General features: G+C 40.9%; 1 pseudogene; it reads right to left on the bottom strand.

Moving 5' to 3' along the window:
• Nucleotides 1–12624: 12624 nt before the first annotated feature.
• LOC144308867 (programmed cell death protein 7 pseudogene) lies at nucleotides 12625–15712 on the bottom strand (annotated as a pseudogene).
• Between the last annotated feature and the right edge of the window lie 5592 nt (nucleotides 15713–21304).

Here is a 21304-nt window from a genome sequence, read left to right as displayed (position 1 = left end):
TGATGCAGGCTTGTCTCAGGCGGGCAGTTGCACCAAAGCACAGGAGTGTGGAGTTTGGAGTAAAGAGCAGCCAGATCTGATTTCCAGGTTAACTGCCCTCAGTAGGTGTCTCTGTACCTATGCTGAAGGGTGGGAGAGAGTAATGGCACTTGCCAGCACTTCTGTCCCTAGAAAGGCAATGCCACCTCTCCCAAATGTGGTCCAAAAAGGCAGAACCATCCCTCCCAGGGTGTCCCAGGGGATCCTCAGATTGTGCCATCTGCTCCCAGCCTATCTGCCGTCCTTTTCCACATAGCACTACAGTGCCTTCAGGGTTCCACACTGGTCACACCACATACCTCTAAACCTTCAGTCTGAGCCCCACTGGTTGTAAAAACTCACTAAAAATGTAAAACTGGTTGTAAAAACTCAGCCCCTCTTGTTCTCCAGTCAATGGATTTAGGGAAGTGTTTTCCTTGTGGAATCCTCTGTGTGCTTTTCTCCCCCTTCCCTCCTTTTTCTGTGACAAGGACTTCTTCTCCTCACAGCATCAGCAATCTATTACTCCCCCAAATCACATCTCTGCAACTCCTACCTTCCATTATGTGGCTTCCTGTCTACATCTAGATTTGCAGTTTATCATGCAGTACTCAGATTGATTTCTTGGGTATTAAGAATGATTTGATATTCAACTAGCTATATTCATGAGATGAAGCAAGCCCAGGAACCTCTTACTACTCCATCTCCTTAGCTCCTCCAACAAAATTTACATTTTATTTTTTTAATAATAAATTTATTTTATATTGGTGTTCAATTTGCCAACATACAGAATAACACCCAGTGCTCATCCCGTCAAGTGCCCCCCTCAGTGCCCACCACCCAGTCACCCCCACCTTCCTGCCCTCCTCCCCTTCCACCAAACCAAGTTTGTTTCCAAGACTTAGGAGCCTTCCATGTTCTGTATCCCTTTCTGATATTTCCTACCCATTTCTACTCCCTTCCCTTCTATTCCTTTTCACTATTATTCATATTTCCCAAATGAATGAGACCATATAATGTTTGTCCTTCTCAATTGACTTATTTCACTCAGCATAATACCCTCCAGTTCAATCCATGTCGAAACAAATGGTGGGTATTTGTCATTTCTAATGGCTGAGAAATATTCCATTGTATACATAAACCACATCATCTTTATCCATTCATCCTTCGATGGACACCGAGGCTCCTTCCACAGTTTGGTTATTGTGGACATTGCTGCTATAAATATCGGGGTGCAGGTGTCCTGGAATTTCACTGCATCTGTATCTTTGGGGTAAATCCCCAGCAGTGCAATTGCTGGGTTGTAGGGCAGGTCTATTTTTAACTCTTTGAGGAACCTCCACACAGTATTCCAGAGTGGCTGCACCAGTTCACATTCCCACCAACAGTGAAAGAGGGTTCCCCTTTCTCCACATCCTCTCCAACATTTGTGGTTTCCTACCTTGTTAATTTTCCCCATTCTCACTGGTGTGAGGTGGTATCTCATTGTGGTTTTGATTTGTATTTCCCTGATGGCAAGTGATGCAGAGCATTTTCTCCTGTGTGTGTTGGCCATGTCTATGTCTTCCTCTGTGAGATTTCTGTTCATGTCTTTTGCCCAGTTCATGATTGGATTGTTTGTTTCTTTGCTGTTGAGTTTCATATGTTCTTTATAGATCTTGGAAACTAGCTCTTTATCTGATATGTCATTTGCAAATATCTTCTCCAATTCCGTAGGTTGTCTTTTACTCTTGTTGACAGTATCCTTTGCTGTGCAAAAGCTTCTTATCTTGATGAAGTCCCAGTAGTTCATTTTTGCGTTTGTTTCTTTTCCCTTCATGGATGTATCTTGCAAGAAGTTACTGTGGCCAAGTTCAAAAAGGGTGTTGCCTGTGTTCTCCTCTAGGATTTTGATGGAATCTTGTCTCACATTTAGATCTTTCATCCATTTTGAGTTTATCTTTGTGTATGGTGCAAGAGAGTGGTCTAGTTTCATTCTTCTGCATGTGGATGTCCAATTTTCACAGCACCATTTATTGAAGAGACTGACTTTGTTCCACTGGATAGTCTTTGCTCCTTGTCGAAAATTAGTTGACCATAAAGTTGAGGGTCCACTTCTTGGTTCTCTATTCTGTTCCATTGATCTCTATGTCTGTTTTTGTGCCAGTACCACACTGTCTTGATGACGACAGCTTTGTAGTACAACCTGAAATGTGGCATTGTGATGCCCCCAGCTATGGTTTTCTTTTTTAAAATTCCCTTGGCTATTCGGGGTCTTTTCTGATTCCACACACATCTTAAAATATTCTGTTCTAACTCTCTGATAAAGCTCTAGTTACTCTGGAGATCTTGTGTTTAGAAGACCTATTGAGTGTAGAAAGTGCTAAATTGAAGTCACCAAGTATAAGTGTATTATTATCTAATTATGTCTTAATTTTGGTTATTAATTGATTGATATATTTGGCAGCTTCCACATTCGGGGCATATATATTGAGGATTGTTAAGTCCTCTTGTTGGATAGATCCTTTAAGTTGATATAGTGTCCTTCTTCATCTCTCACTACAGTCTTTGGGGTAAATTTTAGTTTATCTGATATAAGGATGGCTGCTCCTGCATTCTTTTGAGGACCATTTGAATGGTAAATGGTTCTCCAACCTTTTATTTTCAGGCTGTAGGTGTCCTTCTATCTAAGATGAGTCTCTTGTAGACAGCAAATATGGGTCCGGCTTTTTTATCCAGTCTGACACCCTGCGCCTTTTGATGGGCTCATTAAGCCCATTCATGTTAAGAGTTACTATTGAAAGATATGAGTTTAGGGTCATCATGATATCTGTTCAGTCCCTGTTTCTGTGAATTGTTCCATTGGACTTCTTCTTAAAGGGCATTTTTGAGAGTCCCCTGTAAAATTTCTTGCAGAGCTGGTTTGGTGGTCACATATTCTTTCTTCCTGCCTGTCTTGGAAGCTCTTTATCTCTCCTTCAATTCTGAATTATAACCTTGCTGGATAAAGTATTCTTGGTTGCAAGTTTTTCTCATTTAAGACCCTGAATATATGCTGCCAGCCCTTTCTGGCCTGCCAGGTCTCTGTGGAGAGGTCTGCTGTTACCCTAATACGCCTCCCCATAAAATTTAGGGATTTCTTGTCTCTTGCTGCTTTAAGGATCTTCTCTTTATCTTTGGAATTTGCAAGCTTCACTATTAAATGTCAAGGTGTTGAATGGTTTTATTGATTTTAGGGGGGCATCTCTCTATTTCCTGGATCTGAATGCCTGTTTCCCTTCCCAGATTAGGAAAGTTTTCAGCTGAGGAGGGGCAAGATGGCGGAAGAGTAGGGTCCCCAAATCACCTGTCACCACCAAATTACCTAGATAACCTTCAAATCCTCCTGAAAATCTATGAATTTGGCCTGAGATCTAAAGAGAGAACACCTGAAATGCTACTGTGAGAAGAGTTCATGCTTCTATCAAGGTAGGAAGACGGGGGAAAAAGAAATAAAGAAACAAAAGGCATCCGAGGGAGAGGGGCCCCGCGAGGAGCCGGGCTAAGGCCAGGGCGAGAGTCCCCAGGACAGGAGAGCCCCGTCCCGGAGAAGCAGGAGCTGCACCAATTTTCCCGGACGGAAAGGCGCCCGCAGGGAGCTAGAGCAGGACCCCAGGAGGGCGGGGATGTCCTCGGGCTCCCTGGGACACTAACAGACACCTGCGCACCCAGGAGAGTGCGCCGACCTCCCTAAAGGGCAACAGCGCGCCTGGCAGGACCCGGAAGCAGCTCGGAGGGGCTCGGGCTGCGGCTCCGCAGAGGGGGCTGCGGCCCGGGAGCGCGAATCCAACAGCGCAGGCCGGGAGCACAGGGCGCCGGGGACACAGCCAGGACGGACCTACCCCCGGGACAGGTAGAGGCCGGGAGGGCCCAGGACAGCAAGGACGCTCCTGCCCGGAGCTGAGCAGATCAGCGGCCCCACCCCGGAGCCTCCAGGCCCCTTTGGACGGAGAGCTCTGCAGTTACTGCAGGGGCTGAAACCAGGTTTCCAGAGCTGCCGCAGCCACTGGGGTTGTTCCTCCAGGGGCCTCACGGGGTAAACAACCCCCTCTGAGCACTGCACCAGGCAGGTGGCAGAGCAGCTCCCCCAAGTGCTAAAACATGAAAATCAGCACAACAGGCCCCTCCCCCAGAAGACCAGCTAGACGGACAAGTTCCAGGGGAAGTCAAGGGACTTAAAGTATACAGAATCAGAAGATACTCCCCCGGGTTTTTTTTTTTTTTTTATTTCTGATTGGTTCCCCCAACCTTTTTTCCCCTTTCTTTCTTTTTCTATCTCTTTTTCTTCCCTTTTCTCCTTTTTTCTTCCTTTTTTCTTTTTTCTTTCCTTCTCTCTCTCCTCTCTTTTTCTCTTTTTCCCAATACAACGTGTTTTTGGCCACTCTGCACTGAGCATAAATACTAGAAGGAAAACCTCCCCTCAAAAGAAAGAATCAGAAACAGTCCTCTCTCCCACAGAGTTACAAAATCTGCATTACAATTCAATGTCAGAAAGCTAATTCAGAAGCACTATTATTATACAGCTACTGGTAGCTCTAGAAAAAAGCAAAAAGGGCTCAAGAGACTTCATGACTGCAGAATTTAGATCCAATCACCCACAAATTAAAAATCAATTGAATGAGATGCAATCCAAACTAGAAGTCCTGAAGACAAGGGTTAATGAGGTGGAAGAACGAGTGAGTGACATAGAAGACAAGTTGATGGCAAAGAGGGAAACTGAGGAAAAAAGAGACAAACAATTAAAAGACCATGAAGACAGATAAAGGGAAATAAACGACAGCCTGAGGAAGAAAAACGTACTTTTAATTGGAGGAGCTCCCGAGGGAGCTGAAAGGGACAGAGGGCTAGATATGTATTTGAAGAAATCATTGCTGAAAAATTTCCTAATCTGAGAGGGGAAACAGGCATTAAGATCCAGGAAATAGAGAGATCTCCCCCGTAAAATCAATAAAAACGGTTCAACACCTCGACATTTAATAGTGAAGCTTGCAAATTCCAAAGATAAAGAGAAGATCCTTAAAGCAGCAAGAGACAAGAAATCCCTGACTTTTATGGGGAGGAATATTAGGGTAACAGCAGACCGCTCCACAGAGACCTGGCAGGCCAGAAAGGGCTGGCAGGATATATTCAGGGTCCTAAATGAGAAGAACATGCAACCAAGAATACTTTATCCAGCAAGGCTCTCATTCAGAATGGAAGGAGAGATAAAGAGCTTCCAAGACAGGTAGGAACTGAAACAATATGTGACCTCCAAACCAGCTCTGCAAGAAATTTTAAGGGGGACTCTTAAAATTCCCCATTAAGAAGAAGTTCAGTGGAACATTCCACAAAAACACGGACTGAATAGATATCATGATGACACTAAACTCATATCTGTCAATAGTAACTCTGAACCTGAACGGGCTTAATGACCCCATCAAAAGGTGCAGGGTTTCAGACTGGATAAAAAAAAGCAGGACCCATCTATTTACTGTCCACAAGAGACATCTTAGACAGAAAGACACCTACAGTCTGAAAATAAAAGGTTGGAGAACCATTTACCATTCGAATGGTCCTCAAAAGAAAGCAGGGGTAGCCATCCTTATATCAGATAAACTAAAATTTACCCCGAAAACTGTAGTGAGAGATGAAGAGGGACACTATCTCATACATAAAGGATCTATCCAACAAGAGGACTTAACAATCCTCAATATATATGCCCCGAATGTGGGAGCTGCCAAATATTTAAACCAATTAATAACCAAAGTGATGAAATACTTAGATAATAATACAATTATACTTCGTGACTTCAACCTAGCTCTATCTACCCTCGATAGGTCTTCTAAGCACAACATCTCCAAAGAAACGAGAGCTTTAAATGATGCACTGGACCAGATGGATTTCACAGATCTCTACAGAACTTTACATCCAAACTCAACGTAATACACATTCTTCTCAAGTGCACATGGAACTTTCTCCAGAATAGACCACATGCTGGGTCACAAATCTGTTCTGAATCGATACCAAAACATTGGGATCGTCCCCTGCATATTCTCAGACCATAATGCCTTGAAATTAGAACTAAATCACAACAAGAAGTTTGGAAGGACCTCAAACACGTGGAGGTTATGGGCCATCCTGCTAAAAGATGAAAGGGTCAACCAAGAAATTAAGGAAGAATTAAAAAGATTCATGGAAACTAATGAGAAAGAAGATACAACCATTCAAAATCTTTGGGATGCAGCAAAAGCAGTCCTAAGGGGGAAATACATCGCAATACAAGCATGCATTCAAAAACTGGAAAGAAGTCAAATACAAAAGATAACCTTACACCTAAAGGAGCTAGAGAAATAACAGCATGTAGATCCTATACCCAGCAGAAGAAGAGAATTAATTAAAATTCAAGCAGAACTCAACGAAATCGAGTCCAGAAGAACTGTGGAACAGATCAACAGAACCAGGAGTTGGTTCTTTGAAAGAATTAATAAAATAGATAAACCATTAGACAGCCTTATTAAAAAGAAGAGAGAGAAGACTCAAATTAATAAAATCATGAATGAGAAAGGAGAGATCACTACCAACACCAAGGAAATACAAATGATTTTAAAAACATATTATGAACAGCTGTACGCCAATAAATTAGGCAATCTAGAAGAAATGGACGCATTCCTGGAAAGCCACAGACTACCAAAACTGGAACAGGAAGAAATAGAAAACCTTAACAGGCCAATAACCAGGGAGGAAATTGAAGCAGTCATCAAAAACCTCCCAAGACACAAGAGTCCAGGGCCAGATGGCTTCCCAGGGGAATTTTATCAAACGTTTAAAGAAGAAACCATACCGATTCTACTAAAGCTGTTTGTAAAGATAGAAAGAGATGGAGTACTTCCAAATTCGTTCTATGAGGCCAGCATCACCTTAATTCCAAAACCAGACAAATACCCCACCAAAAGTGAGAATTACAGAGCAATATCCCTGATGAACATGGATGCAAAAATTCACAAGATACTAGCCAATCGGATCCAAGAGTACATTAAGAAAATTATTCACCATGACCAAGTAGGATTTATCCCCGGGACACAAGGCTGGTTCAACACTCGTAAAACAATCAATGTGATTCATCATATCAGCAAGAGAAAAACCAAGAACCATATGATCCTCTCATTAGATGCAGAGAAAGCATTTGACAAAAGACAGCATCCATTCCTGATCAAAACTCTTCTCAGTGTAGGGATAGAGGGAACTTTCCTCGACATCTTAAAAGCCATCTAAGAAAAGCCCACAGCAAATATCATTCTTAATGGGGAAGCACTGGGAGCCTTTCCCCTAAGATCAGGAACAAGACAGGGATGTCCACTCTCACCACTGCTGTTCAACATAGTACTGGAAGTCCTAGCCTCAGCAATCAGACAACAAAAAGACATTAAAGGCATTCAAATTGGCAAAGAAGAAGTCAAACTCTCCCTCTTCACCGATGACATGATACTCTACATAGAAAACCCAAAAGCCTCCACCCCAAGATTGCTAGAACTCATACAGCAATTTGGTAGCGTGGCAGGATACAAAATCAATGCCCCGAAATCAATGGCGTTTCTATACACTAACAATGAGACTGAAGAAAGAGAAATTAAGGACTTAATCCCATTTACAATTGCACCCAATAGCATAAGATACCTAGTAATAAACCTAACCAAAGAGGTAAAAGATCTATACCCTTAAAACTGTAGAACACTTCTAAAGAAATTGAGGAAGACACAAAGAGATGGAAAAATATTCCATGCTCATGGATTGGCAGAATTAATATTGTGAAAATGTCAATGTTACCTAGGGCTATGTACACGTTTAATGCAATCCCTATCAAAATACCATGGACATTCTTCAGAGAATTAGAACAAATTATTTTAAGATTTGTGTGGAAGCAGAAAAGACCCCGAATAGCCAGGGGAATTTTAAAAAAGAAAACCATATCTGGGGGCATCACAGTGCCAGATTTCAGGTTGTACTACAAAGCTGTGGTCATCAAGACAGTGTGGTACTGGCACAAAAATAGACACATAGATCAATGGAACAGAATAGAGAACCCAGAAGTGGACCCTGAACTTTATGGTCAACTAATATTCGATAAAGGAGGAAAGACTATCCACTGGAAGAAAGACAGTCTCTTCAATAAATGGTGCTGGGAAAATTGGACATCCACATGCAGAAGAATGAAACTAGACCACTCTCTTTCACCATACACAAAGTTAAACTCAAAATGGATGAAAGATCTAAATGTGAGACAAGATTCCATCAAAATCCTAGAGGAGAACACAGGCAACACCCTTTTTGAACTCAGCCACTGTAACTTCTTGCAAGATACATCCACGAAGGCAAAAGAAACAAAAGGAAAAATGATCTATTGGGACTTCATCAAGATAAGAAGCTTTTGCAAAGCAGAAGAAACAGTCCACAAAACTGAAACCTACAGAATGGGAGAAGATATTTGCAAATGATGTATCAGATAAAGGGCTAGTTTCCAAGATCTATAAAGAACTTCTTAAACTTAACAGCAAAGAGACAAACAATCCAATCTTGAAATGGGCAAAAGACATGAACAGAAATCTCCCAGAGGAAGACATAGACATGGCCAACATGCACATGAGAAAGTGCTCTGCATCACTTGCCATCAGGGAAATACAAATCAAAACCACAATGAGATACCACCTCACACCAGTGAGAATGGGGAAAATTAACAAGGCAGGAAACCACAAATGTTGGAGAGGTTGCGGAGAAAAGGGAACCCTCTTATACTGTTGGTGGGAATGTGAACTGGTGAGGCCACTCTGGAAAATTGTGTGGAGGTTCCTCAAAGAGTTAAAAATAGACCTGCCCTACTTCCCAGCAATTGCACTGTTGGGGATTTACCACAAAGATTCAGATGCAATGAAACGCGGGGACAACTGTACCCCGATGTTTCTAGGAGCAATGTCCACAATAGCCAAACTGTGGAGGGAGCCTCGGTGTCCATTGAAAGATGAATGGATAAAGATGTGGTTTATGTATACAATGGAATATTACTCAGCCATTAGAAATGACAAATACCCACCATTTGCTTCAACGTGGATGGAACTGGAGGGTATTATCCTGTGTGAAGTAAGTCAATCAGCGAAGGACAAACAGTGTATTTTCTCATTTATTTGACGAATATAAATAATAGTGAAAGGGAATATAAGGGAAGGGAGAAGAAATGTGTGGGAAATATCAGAAAGGGAGACAGAACATAAGGCCTCCTAACTCTGGGAAACGAACTAGGGGTGGTGGAAGGGGAGGAGGGTGGAGGTGGGGGTGAATGGGTGACAGGCACTGAGGGGGGCACTTGACGGGATGAGCACTGGGTGTTATTCTGTATGTTGGTAAATTAAACACCAATAAAAGATTAATTTATTTAAAAAAAGGTTTAAATTAATCTGGCCTGGAGAAGGAGTAATAAAAGTTGATGATGCTTATTGCTACAGAAAAAAAAAAAAGAGAAAGTTTTAGCTATGATTTGTTCAAATACATATTCTGGACCTCCCTTTCGGCACCCTGGGGAACCCCAATTAAACATAGGTTTTTTTTTCCTCAGGCTGTCATTTATTTCCCTTAATCTATCCTCATGATCTTTTAATTGTTTGTCTCTTTTTTTATCAGTTTCCCTCTTTGCGATCTCTTTTCTCCTATGTCACTCACCTGTCCTTCCACCTCCTTAACCCTCGTCGTTAGGACTTCTAGTTTGAATTGCATCTCAGTCAATTGATTTTTCATTTCTGCCTGATTAGATGTAAATTCTACAGTCTTGAAGTCTCTTAAGCCCTTTATGCTTTTTCTAGAGCCACCAGTAGCTGTATAATAGTGCTTCTGAATTGGCTTCCTGACATTGAATTGTAATCCAAATTTGTAACTCTGTGGGAGAGAGGACTGTTTCTGATTCTTTCTTTTGAGGTGAGGTTTTGCTTCTAGTCATTTTGCCCAGTGCAGAGTCGCCAAAAAGAAGTTGTATTGGGAAAAGGAGAAAAAGAGAGAAGAGAAAGAAGGAAAGAAAAAGAAATAAGAAAAAAAAAAGAAAAAAGGAAGAGAAAAAAGAGAGAAAAGAGGAAAAAAAGCAAAAAAGGGGTAAGCAAGCAGAAATAATAATAAAAAAATATCAATGGGGAGTATCCTCTGATTCTGTATACTGTAAATCCCTCGACTTCCCCTGGAACTTTCCAGTGCTGCTTGGTCAATAATTTGTTTTTCCCCTGTCGGTCTAGCTGGTCTTCTGTGGGAGGGGCCTGTTGCGCTGATTTTCAGGTGTTAGCACTTGGGGGAGCTGCTCAGCCCCCTGCCTGGGGCAGGGCTTGGTGAGTAATGTTTAAGCTGCTTATCAGGTGAGGCCACTGTGAGGCTCAGTGGGGGTTGTTTACCTGGTGAGGCCTCAGGAAGAACAACCCCAGTGTCGGCGGCCAGCTCTGGAGCCGTGGATTCAGCTCCCGCAGTAACTACAGAGCTCTCAGTCTGCAGGGGGCCTGGATGCTCCGGGAGCTGGGCCGCTGATCTGCTCAGCTCGGGGCAGGAGTTTCCTTGCTGTCCTGTGCCCTCCTGGCCTCTGCCTGTCCCGGAGGGAGCACCAGATCCTGGGCTGTGTCCCTGGTGCCCTGTGCTCCTGGGCCTGCGCTGTTGGATTCACTCTCAGCCACGCAGCCCCCTCTCAGCAGAGCCACTGCCTGAGCCCCTTGGAGCTGCTCCTGGGGACTCTCAGCCCCTCCCATGCGGAGCCTCTGCTGGATCCGTCTCCAAGCTGCTCCCGAGTCCAGCAGTGGGCGTGCTGTAGCCCTTTAGGGAGCTCGGCGCGCTCTCCCTGGGGCGCAGGTGTCTGTTAGTGCCCCTGCGAGCCTGAAGGCATCCCCGCCCTTCCTGGGGTCCTGCTCTAACTCCCTGCTAGTGTCTTTCCATTGGGGAAGATTGATGAAGCTGCTGCTTCTCCATTCGGGGCTTTCCTGTCCTGGGGGCGCTCCCCCCGGCCTTAACCTGGCTCCTCCTGGGGCCCCTCCCCCTTGGATGCCTTTTGTTTCTTTATTTCTTTTTTCCCCTGGTCTTCCTACCTTGATAGAAGCGCGAACTCTTCTCACTGTAGCATTCCAGCTGTTCTCTCTTTAAATCTCAGTCCGAATTCGTAGATTTTCAGGATGATTTAAAGGTCATCTAGGTAATTTGGTGGGGACAGGTGACTTGGGGACCCTACTCTTCCGCCATCTTGCCCCCATCTCCAACACTTGTATTTTAATCTGTTTCTTTTCTTTTCTTTTTCTTTTTTTTTGAGGAAACTCCATACAGTTTTCCACAGTGCCTGCAGCAGTTTACATTACCATCTATAGTGCCCAAGGTTCCATTTTTCTCCACATCTTTACCAACACCTGTTGTTTCTTGTGTTGTTGATTTTAGCCTTTCTGACAGGGGTGAAGTAGTATCTCCTTGTAGTTTTGATTTGTATTTCCTTGATGATGAATGATAGCATATTTTCTTGTGTCTGTTGGCCATTTGGATGTCTTGTTTTGAAAAAAATGTCTATTCATGTCTTGTAACCATTATTTTTTTTTAATAAAAATGATATTTATTTAGCTTTCTGGAAATATAAATAACACAATAGGTGGCAAAGAGCAAAACAAAACAAACCCCTGACATGTTATATGATCGATCATTTCCAGACACAACAGCATTTACTAATATAAAAAAATGAATTAAATTGTATGTTTATCTGCTTTCCACACAGCCTTAACTACATGGGTGTTTTTGGACGCTTAAGTTCCTAAGAAAATTCCACAGCTATACTAGCCCCTACAATGTGACTGAGTGAGATTAAGGTCCCACTCCCATAGAGAAATAGAATTCTATCATTGGGGATTCTGAACAACTGTGCCTCCGGGAATGTAAAAGACAGGTGTTTTTGTTATGATCCTTCTAACATGGGAAAATGTAGCCATTATCCATTGAAACATGATCCAATATGGGTACAGCTTTCTCAAGTTCTCTGCAGGACTACCAGACTAGGCCACGAGCTTTTCTGGCAGCCCAGCCCGTAGCCTCTCTAGCTGCATCAAAAGTGGGATTCACAAAACCAAAGATAAGGTATCTCTGGCCTTTCCTCCTAGAAGTTAGAGGGTTCTCTGAGTAGTAAGGCTAAGGTCGTTTTGCATCAAGTCTGTCCTCACACTCAGTACTGGGGGAAGGGCTGCTAAGTTTACCCAGTGCACACTTGTGTTGAGTGTATGGAATGTACTTACCCATCACTACACAAGGCTGTTAAGAGTAAATTAACAAGTCACTCTGGACTAAGCCCCTTCAAAACAGAGGCAAATTTGGTGAACCAAGGCCATTGCCTGTGGTAATAACCCCAGTTCACCTAGGTCCTTTCCTGAAGAATCATATTACTCTCCTGATTCAAGAGGCATCTCTGGACAGGACAGACCACGCAAGGAAATAACTTCTGGGTAGGGCAATGCCACATGGAGTTTATAGGTTGTGGTTTAGTGTACAGCACAAAAAGATGGTGGCATCACTAGTATTTAGAGCTGGAAAGAGGCCTGGCCGGACCGCACTCTTGGAGCATCTTTACTAATGCAGAGTAATGGCCGTTGCCCAGACGTCATTGCTGGGGAGTGGGGAAGGTCCCATCCTTGGGGAACAGAGTTGCTTTTGGGATGATGAGGTGGCACCAGGTACTGATCCCAATCATGCCTTATCTGGATGAGTGCTGACAAGGAGTGCTCAGCTTGGAGGTAATACTGTTGGAAGAGTTACAAGAGGTGAGCAAGTGGGAACTCATCTGGATCCCCAAATAACTTGCACTCAATTTCACGCTTTTGAAGTAATTTTTTCTCCTTTTCTTTCCTGTTTCTAATTCTTTTTTCCTCTTTTCCTCTAGTTCTCCTTCCAACATTACTCTGAGGGCTCTCTCTTCAGCTTCATATAATTCAGAGAGTTTTTAAATGAGTTTTCTTAGTCCCTGAAGCTGAAGGACAGACGCCTTTCCTTGCTGCTGCCTCTTTCCTGAGTTTCCTCAATTTCTCCAAGGTCTGAAGAATGTCCACCATCCTTTTGGTATTTCCTTGCTTTTTCCTCACTTCAGGTAAGACACCATCAGCAGCAGCTTTAAGTTCCTGCTCCTGCTTCTTCTCCACCTCCTGCAACGCACTTGACCCTCCAGAGGTCAATCTCCTGCTCGCACTCAGCTTTCCACTTGGCCTCGGCCTCGGCCTCGTGTTCTAGCACCCTCTCGCTAAGCTGCAGTCGGCGGCGCTGGACCGTCTCCAGCCTCCCCCGCGCCTCATCCACATAGGCGGCCTGGGTCAGCAGCTGCAGTCTCTCGACCAATTCAGTGCGCAGCGGTGCTGGCTGGGCATGTAGCAGTACCCAGGCCGCACCATCCGCCTCGGCCTCACGCAGGGCCTGGCTCAGGCCACGCCCCTGCCACGCCAGGAGCAGAGCCTCTCGCAGCCACCGGCGCACTTTGCCCAGCCTGGGCCCGGCGGGCACGCGCGGAGGCACAGGGTAGCTTGCCCGCGAGGGGTTCCGAACACCGCCTCTAGCTCTAGCTCGGTTGCGCAGGCACTGCAAGGCTGCGTCCTGAGCACTTCAGACAGCGGCGGCGGCGCCTCAGGCTAGTGCTGGCTCCGGGGCGGCCAGCGGGGCGGGCACAGGGGTGGCGCAGAGGCAGTAGCAGCTGCGGCACCGGGTAGAAGACGCCACCGCCGCTATCGCTGCCAGCGCAAGAGTGTACCCATTTTTAAATTGGATTCTTTGTTGAGTGCTGAGGTGTACGTTTTCTTTATATATTTAGATATTACCCTTTATCAGATGTGTCATTTGCAAATATCTTCTCCCATTCTGTAGGCTTTTACTTGTGTCGATGGTTTCTTTTGCTATGCAGAATGTAGTCCCAGTAGTTTTTGCTTTTATTTGCCTTGACTCAGAAGCCATATCTAGAAAAATGTTCCTTTGGCCAATGTCAGATAAATTTTCTTTCTGTGCTCTCTTCTGTTTTTTTTTTTTTTTTTTTTTTTTTTTTTTTTTTTTAGTGTGTGTGTGTGGTTTCAGGACTTATATTTAGGTCTTTCATCCACATTAAGTTTATTTCTGTATATGGCATCAGAAAGTGGTCCAGTTTCATTCTTTAGCATGTTGTCCAGTTTTCCCAAAACTATTTGTTGAAGAGACTTTTTCCCATTGCATGTTCTTTCCTACTTTGTTGAACATTGATTGATTATATAATTGTGGCTTTATTCCTCGGTTTTCTATTTTGTTCCATTGATCTATGTGTCTATTTTTGTGACACTACCATACTGTGCTGATTACTTCAGCCTTATAACTTGGAAGTGGAATTCCTCCAGTTTTGTTTTTCTTTTTCAAGACTGCTTTGACTATTTGAAGTCTTTTGTAGTTCCATACAAATTTCAGAATTGTTTGCTCTAGTTCTGTGAAAACTATTGTTGGCATTAAGATTTCATTAATCTTAAAGGATTTCATTAAGTGCTTGGGTTATATAGACATTTAACAATATTTCATCTCCCAATTCATGAGCATTAAACGTCTTTCCACTTTTTTGTGTTGTCTTGAATTTCTTTCATCAATGTTTTATAGTTTTCAGGGATTTTTCACCTCATTGGTTAAGTATATTCCTGGATATTTTGTTATCTTTGATGCAAGTATAAATGGGATTATTTTTGTAATTTCAATTTCTGTTTCTTCATTACTAGTGTATAGCAATGCAACACATTTCTATATGTTGATTTTGTATCCTGCAACTTTACTGAATGCAGTTATCAATTCTAGTAGTTTTTTGGTGGTGTCTTTAAGGTTTTCCATATATAGTACCAAGTCATTTGCAAATAGTGAAAATTTCGCTTCTTCCTTACCAATTTGGATGCCTTTTATTTCTTTTTTATTGTTGAATAGCTGTGGCTAGAACTTCTAGTACTATGTTGAAGTGTAAAAGTGGTGAGGTTGGACATCTTCATCTTGTTCCTGACCTTATGGTAAAAGCTCTTAGCTTTTCCCCCTTAAGTATGATGTTCACTGTGGATTTTTCAGATGGCCTGCATCATGTTCAGGCATGTTCCCTCTAGACCTACTTTGTTGAGGGCTTTTATCATGAATGGATGTTGTACTTCATCAAATGCTTTTTCTTTGTCTATTGAAAATATCATATGATTTATATCCTTTCTCTTATTGAAGGGATGTATTGATTTGCAGTCTCTCTGTGTCTGTTTCTCTGTGTTAGGAAAGTCAGATATGCTTCTTGCTCTTGAAGGTAATGGTCTTGGGTCTTATAGTGCCCTGCAATGCAGCGTCCCCTGTTCTCTAGGTCCTGGCATTTCAGGGAGTATCTCCTATGTATGTTGACTATGCCCTGCTATTGAGTCCTGACCTCTTTTTCCTTCAATCCAGTTGTCTTCAGAGGCTCTCTTTGCCTGTTGTGGACAATGTTTTGTCCCCAGCTGGCTGGGGGCACTTTTAAGAAATTGTGTACTGGTTTGCTTGGAAATGAATCCACTACTGCCATAGCCACCAGAACTGAGGTATTGCAAAATGTGTAAGCCAGGAGATGAGGTGTTGGTGGGGTTTGTGTAAGTCTTCTATAGGAAGGGGCCTGCAACACAGTGATTGAGGCAAGTGTGACTAGAAAGGGTGGAACCTCCGACATGTGGGGCTTGGTGTAAGCAACTTAAGTAGCAAAGTGTCAACAATGCTGGTTCCTGCAGGTGGCCTTGTATGGTGAGGGATAGGGGAGGAAAATGACACCTGTCTCTTTAAGGGTGGGGACACCACTTCCTAATGCCCTAGGTTCTCCCCCAGAGCCAAGCCAATTTTTAAAATTCGGCTTTAATTCTGGCTGGTTGTAAGAACTCATGAAATTCAGCCCCTCTCCCTTTCAAAGCAAATATTCTTGAGATTCATCTAACCTGTGTGAGCTCCCTGGTGTGAAAGTCTATTTTTCACCCTTTTCTGCACTTCCGTCTCCATCCCCATTGTCTTGTCTGTTTAGCTCCCAAGCCATGTCTCCTTCCTTTGTACCTTCTTCAATGTGGCCTCCTCTCTATCTTTATTTGTGGAAATTGTTATACCAGTCTTCAAATCACTTTATGGATTATTTACACTGATCTGAGTGTTATCTGGTAGTATCCATGGGATGAGGGGAGCTTAGGGTCCTCCAACTCTGCCATATTCTCAGACTGCAATATTGCTACTTTCTGATGGAAGTAAATTGGCTCAAGAACCTAAGCCTGACTTAATGGGATGAGCACTGGGTGTTATTCTATATATTGGCAAATTGAATATATATATATATATATATATATAGAACCTAAGCCTTATTTCTTCAAGAAATAATTGCAGTTATCTATCTATTTCTATTGTATGTGTCTACTTTTGGGGATTATAAAAGCTAGTAATCCATTTCTTTCTTTTTTTTTTTTTTGAGAGAGAGAGAGAGAGCACATGCAAGCAGAGGGGGGCAGAGGGAGAAGGAAAGAGAGAATCTCAAGCAGTCTCCACACTCTGCATGAAGTCCAATGTGGGGCTTGATCCCACAATCCTGAGATCATTACCAAGCAGAAATCAAGAGTCTGACACCCAACCCACTGAGTCATTGAGGCACACCTACTAGTAACCTATTTCTAACTGTGATTTTAATATCTATGAACTCATGGAATTTTTGCTTAGCAAATGGCTGTGACAAAAGGAGGAAAAAAATTCAACTATCACGTTGACAACCAGTTCATCATTAAACTGTTATTGAGGGCCATTGGTCGAAGAGCTAACACTGCAGGAAGTTTGGTACCTTCCAAAGGCAATTCTCAAGCAACTGTAGATGCATCAAGCACTTTAACCTATAAAAAACACATTTCTCAGAAAATGAAAATATTTTGGCCAATAACCATTTTAATTTTAAGCTATTTTCTTAGATTTTAGTTTTGCATTTATCTTGACTACAAGACATCTCTAAAAGAAATGTATTTCTTCACAGTAGAAACTAATACTAAAAAAAGATATACCTCTCACATATTGATTTTAAAAATCTTATTATGGTTTGTTGTGCATGTATCTCAAAGTGACAGCCTCCTGTAGTCCTAATCACAGGTGCCTGAAACAAAAGATAACATGGCCTGGTGCTAGTGTAGGATGGCAGCCAAAATGCTTTGCCCAAGCTCCCACTGGCAGTAGTTTGCATAGGCAGACAGCCTGCCCTCTGGCCCTTGTTTAGCTAAAGTTTAAAAACCAAACTAGGTACTAGGTTTTTTTTTTTCTTTTCTCCAAGAATAGCCATCAACAGAAAGGGGAAGGGAAAAAAAGAACATTCAGCATGTGAAAGGTGATGAAAGCTGGATGAAAGCCAAAGGTGGGAAGTCTGGATGAAAAAAATAATAGGTAAGCTGGTAGAACCAACTGTGGAATTCCTTTGGCAAATAGCAATAGCTAAAGTCAATTTTTAACATGTAAACAATTTAGTGAACAGAATGAGTAGTGATAAAGACAGGAGGAGGAGGAAGCAGAAAGAGAGAGTAGGAAAGGAGCCCAAAGAGGATTAGAAGTTGTCAATGAATTGCATTTTAGGAAATATAGCAGAGAACACTTACTGCAGAATGTCTCATCAACTCATCCTAGTTTCTTGTGACATCTGTATCTATTTAACTGATTATTAATTATATATTTTAGGTAATTCATATTTTTAGAGGTCTCATATAGATATCATATTGCTTTTGAAGTTTTTATTTCTTTAAATCACACATGATTTATAAATATTATCTTCTTCACTCTTCTGTTTTGAAATTCACAACTTGGAGAATGTGGGGTTTGTGTTATTTTTGGCTATTTTCTAAGATCAGTCTTAAAATGTTGGGTATGCTCCTCAGGTCCTGATGTTTTATACTCTTTAATATATACTGCTATTCTGATGATTATTTTTTATACAGACTTTTTAAAAACATTTTATTTATTTATTTGAGAGAGAGAGAGAACACAAACAGGGAGGAGGGGCAGAGGGAGAGGGAGAAGTAGACACCCCATTGAACAGAGAACCCAATGCAGGACTTGATGCCAAGACCCTGGGATCATGATCTGAGCTGAAGGCAGATGCTTACTCAACTGAGCCACACAGGTACCCCTATTATGGTGATTCTTTCAACTTTATAATACACTGTTTTTAAAAAATGAAAATGGGATAGTTTGATTCACAGTAGGAATATTTTTCTTAATCTTTTACATTTTATAAGGCAATGGGAAATTTTGAAGGGCTGATGGGAGTAAGAGAGAAGAAAGGCTTGAGAAAGAATGCTTTTCAGTTACAATGGACTAGAAGTACAGCAGTTAGAAATATCAGCATGGTACTACCTTGAACTACCTTCCATTAGTGTATGAAATAGACTCTAGCACCATCAGGGGGAAAAAATGCTGGCTTTTTTAACAAAGTCCTTTAGAAGGAAAATATCAGTAGATCAAACAATAGGGAAAACACCTATAAAACATAATGTATTATCTCTTAATATAATTTCCAGGTTCAGATGCTTATATTCTATGAGCCTGTTGATACAGGCCTAGTTCAAAGTATGAGAGGAAGGGAGGTGAGATTCTCTGGAAAATAAGAACATATTCAAAATGTAACTTCTTTTGAAACATTGGCAAGACCACACTCGGAGGCTTCAATTGACCTGATTTGGATGAAAAACAACAAAAAATAAAAATGCTATCTACAAGTGAAAAAAAATCCACTTTTCTCATGAATAGAAAAATGCATTTTTATTTATTTTTGATATTTCAGCAATCCCTGAGATAGAACATGTTAGCTGACATCAGCCTTTATATACTAAAGGACTCTCTTTGATATACTTCCTTCTCACCAAATTATAATCAAGGAATCCATTTCCAACCAAGTCAAAGCAAATAGCTCTGTTAATTCAGCATGTATAATGCCTGGATTCTTTTAAAAAGTAGAAGGGGATTTATTGGCTGTGGCAGGATTTGTTTGCTAATGAGGGTCAGAAAGAGAGGAGATTTGCAGTTGATTTTCATAAAAGTCTTTTTTCCTTTACAAAAAAAGTATATGATTTTTGAAAAATAAAGAAATGTAAACAGTTGAAAATATGTTCTCCTTTCCCTTCATTCACACTCTAAAGAAATGAATATCAATAACATTTTACTGTATATCCTTTAATTTTCTTAGGCATAGGGCAGCCTGGGTGGCTCAGTGGTTTAGCGCTTGCCTTCAGCCCAGGACATGATCCTGGAGATCCGGGATCGAGTCCCACGTCGAGCTCTTTGCATGGAGCCTGCTTCTCCCTCTGCCTGCGTCTCTGCCTCTCTCTCTGTGTCTCTCATGAATAAATAAATAAAATCTTTAAAATAATAATAATAATAATAATTTTCTTAGGCATATAGATGTACATCTACATTTATGTAAGCATATGCATAATATATATCAAATGTTTTATATATTTGTATATCAAAATATTTTGATATTTTTATATTTTATATATTATATGTGGTATATTATGTATATTTTATATAGTTGAATATATCTAAGGTGTTTCTTCTCATAAAAATTGAATCATATTCTAAGCCTCCTATGCACATTGCTTTTTTCAGTCAGTATACCAAAGATCAACTTCTATATACAGACATATAAATATCCCACATTCTTTGTGATGGATTAAAGCATTACATTTTATGTGTGCCATAATTTATTTACTCTCCTGATATAAACATTTTGGTTGTTTCCAGTCTGTTGCCATTATAAATAATGCTACAATGAATGTCCTTTGGCATATGCCTTTGCATTAATCATTATGTATTTCAGATATTATTTGATATGATTAAAATAACTAGCATATATGTAAGATATGAAGCACAGTAACAAAATTAATAACTGCGAATCCATCACTCCACTTAAGAAATAAAGCATTAAAAAAAGAAATAGGCATTATTTCTTTGTATCCCCCTGTGTGCTCCTTTCCTATCCCTAATCTATTCTCCTGCCTCCACTGCCTGCAATCCATGTAGACTTTGTTGAATTTTTGTGTTTTGTTTTTTGAATGATTTTCCTCTTATTCCTGAATGCATAAATAATGTAGTTGGTTTGCATATTTTGGGTATTTATAAAATTTTATTTTATTGTGTGCAGTCCGTCACTTGCTTTTTTCATCAATGTTATATTAAGTGTTTATCTACATTGTTGTGTGTAGCTATGGTTCATTCATTTTCATTTTCAAACTTTCCAAACTGCAACTGTCCTACAATTTATTAATCCATTCTCTTGTATTGCTGGATCATATAATATGTGTATGTTCAAATTTCCAAGAGAGTGCAAAATTGTTTTCCAAAATGATTGTAGAGTTTCAAGCTTTCATAAGTAGAGTATTAGAATATGAGTCTTATGGTTGTTCCACATCTTGGTATCATCACACTTTTTTAATTTTAACAGATATCTTCATTTCTGCCAATTTTTTTCAGTGTATCTCATTTTGTTAGTAATTTGAATCTCTGATTCCTAATGAGATTACCTTTTAAAACATATTTTCATGGTCGCTTTTTTTTCCTATTCTATGAAATGGCTATTCATGTTTATGCCCATTTTCTATTGAGCTGTTTGTCTTTTTCTTACTGATTTGTGAAAATTCTTTATATATTCCAGATACTAAAATTTTGTCCATTTTTTGTGTTTCAGATATCTTTTCCCAGTGTTTAGTTTGTCTTCCCACTTTCTTTATTCTGTATTTTCATAGATAGACATTCTTAGTTTGATGTAATTAAATTAATCTCATATATTATGGCAAACACTGTAGTGCTTTGTGTGTCTTTTTTTTTTTCTTTGTGTGTCTTTAAAAAAAATCCTTCCTTACTTTGAGGCCACAATGTTGAAGTCTATTTTTCCTCCTTTTGCATCTGGCCATGTCAACGATCATTTTGGAAGTTAACATAGGTTGATTTCTGAGGGTTAGAACATAAAAAATGATGCAGCTTCCTTCTGCCTGGCTCTAAGAATGTGCCTTTTGAGCCTTATGATGCCATAGAATAAAGCTTAACCAAGAATGTGAAAGATCTGTAGTATGAGCACTATAAAACATTGATGAAATAAATTGAAGATAATATTAAAAAATGAAAAGTCATTCCATTCTTACAAATTGAAAAAACAAATATTGTTGTCCATACTACCCAAAACAATCCATGGATTTAATGCTGAGGTGGATGTGGAGAAAACCCTCATGCACTGTTGGTGGCAATGCAAATTGGTGCATTTCCA

Source organism: Canis aureus, chromosome X (assembly GCF_053574225.1).
Source record: "Canis aureus isolate CA01 chromosome X, VMU_Caureus_v.1.0, whole genome shotgun sequence".
Lineage (NCBI taxonomy): Eukaryota > Metazoa > Chordata > Mammalia > Carnivora > Canidae > Canis > Canis aureus.
The sequence above is the reverse complement of the archived record's forward strand: the minus strand, read 5'-3'. Positions and strand labels throughout refer to the sequence as shown.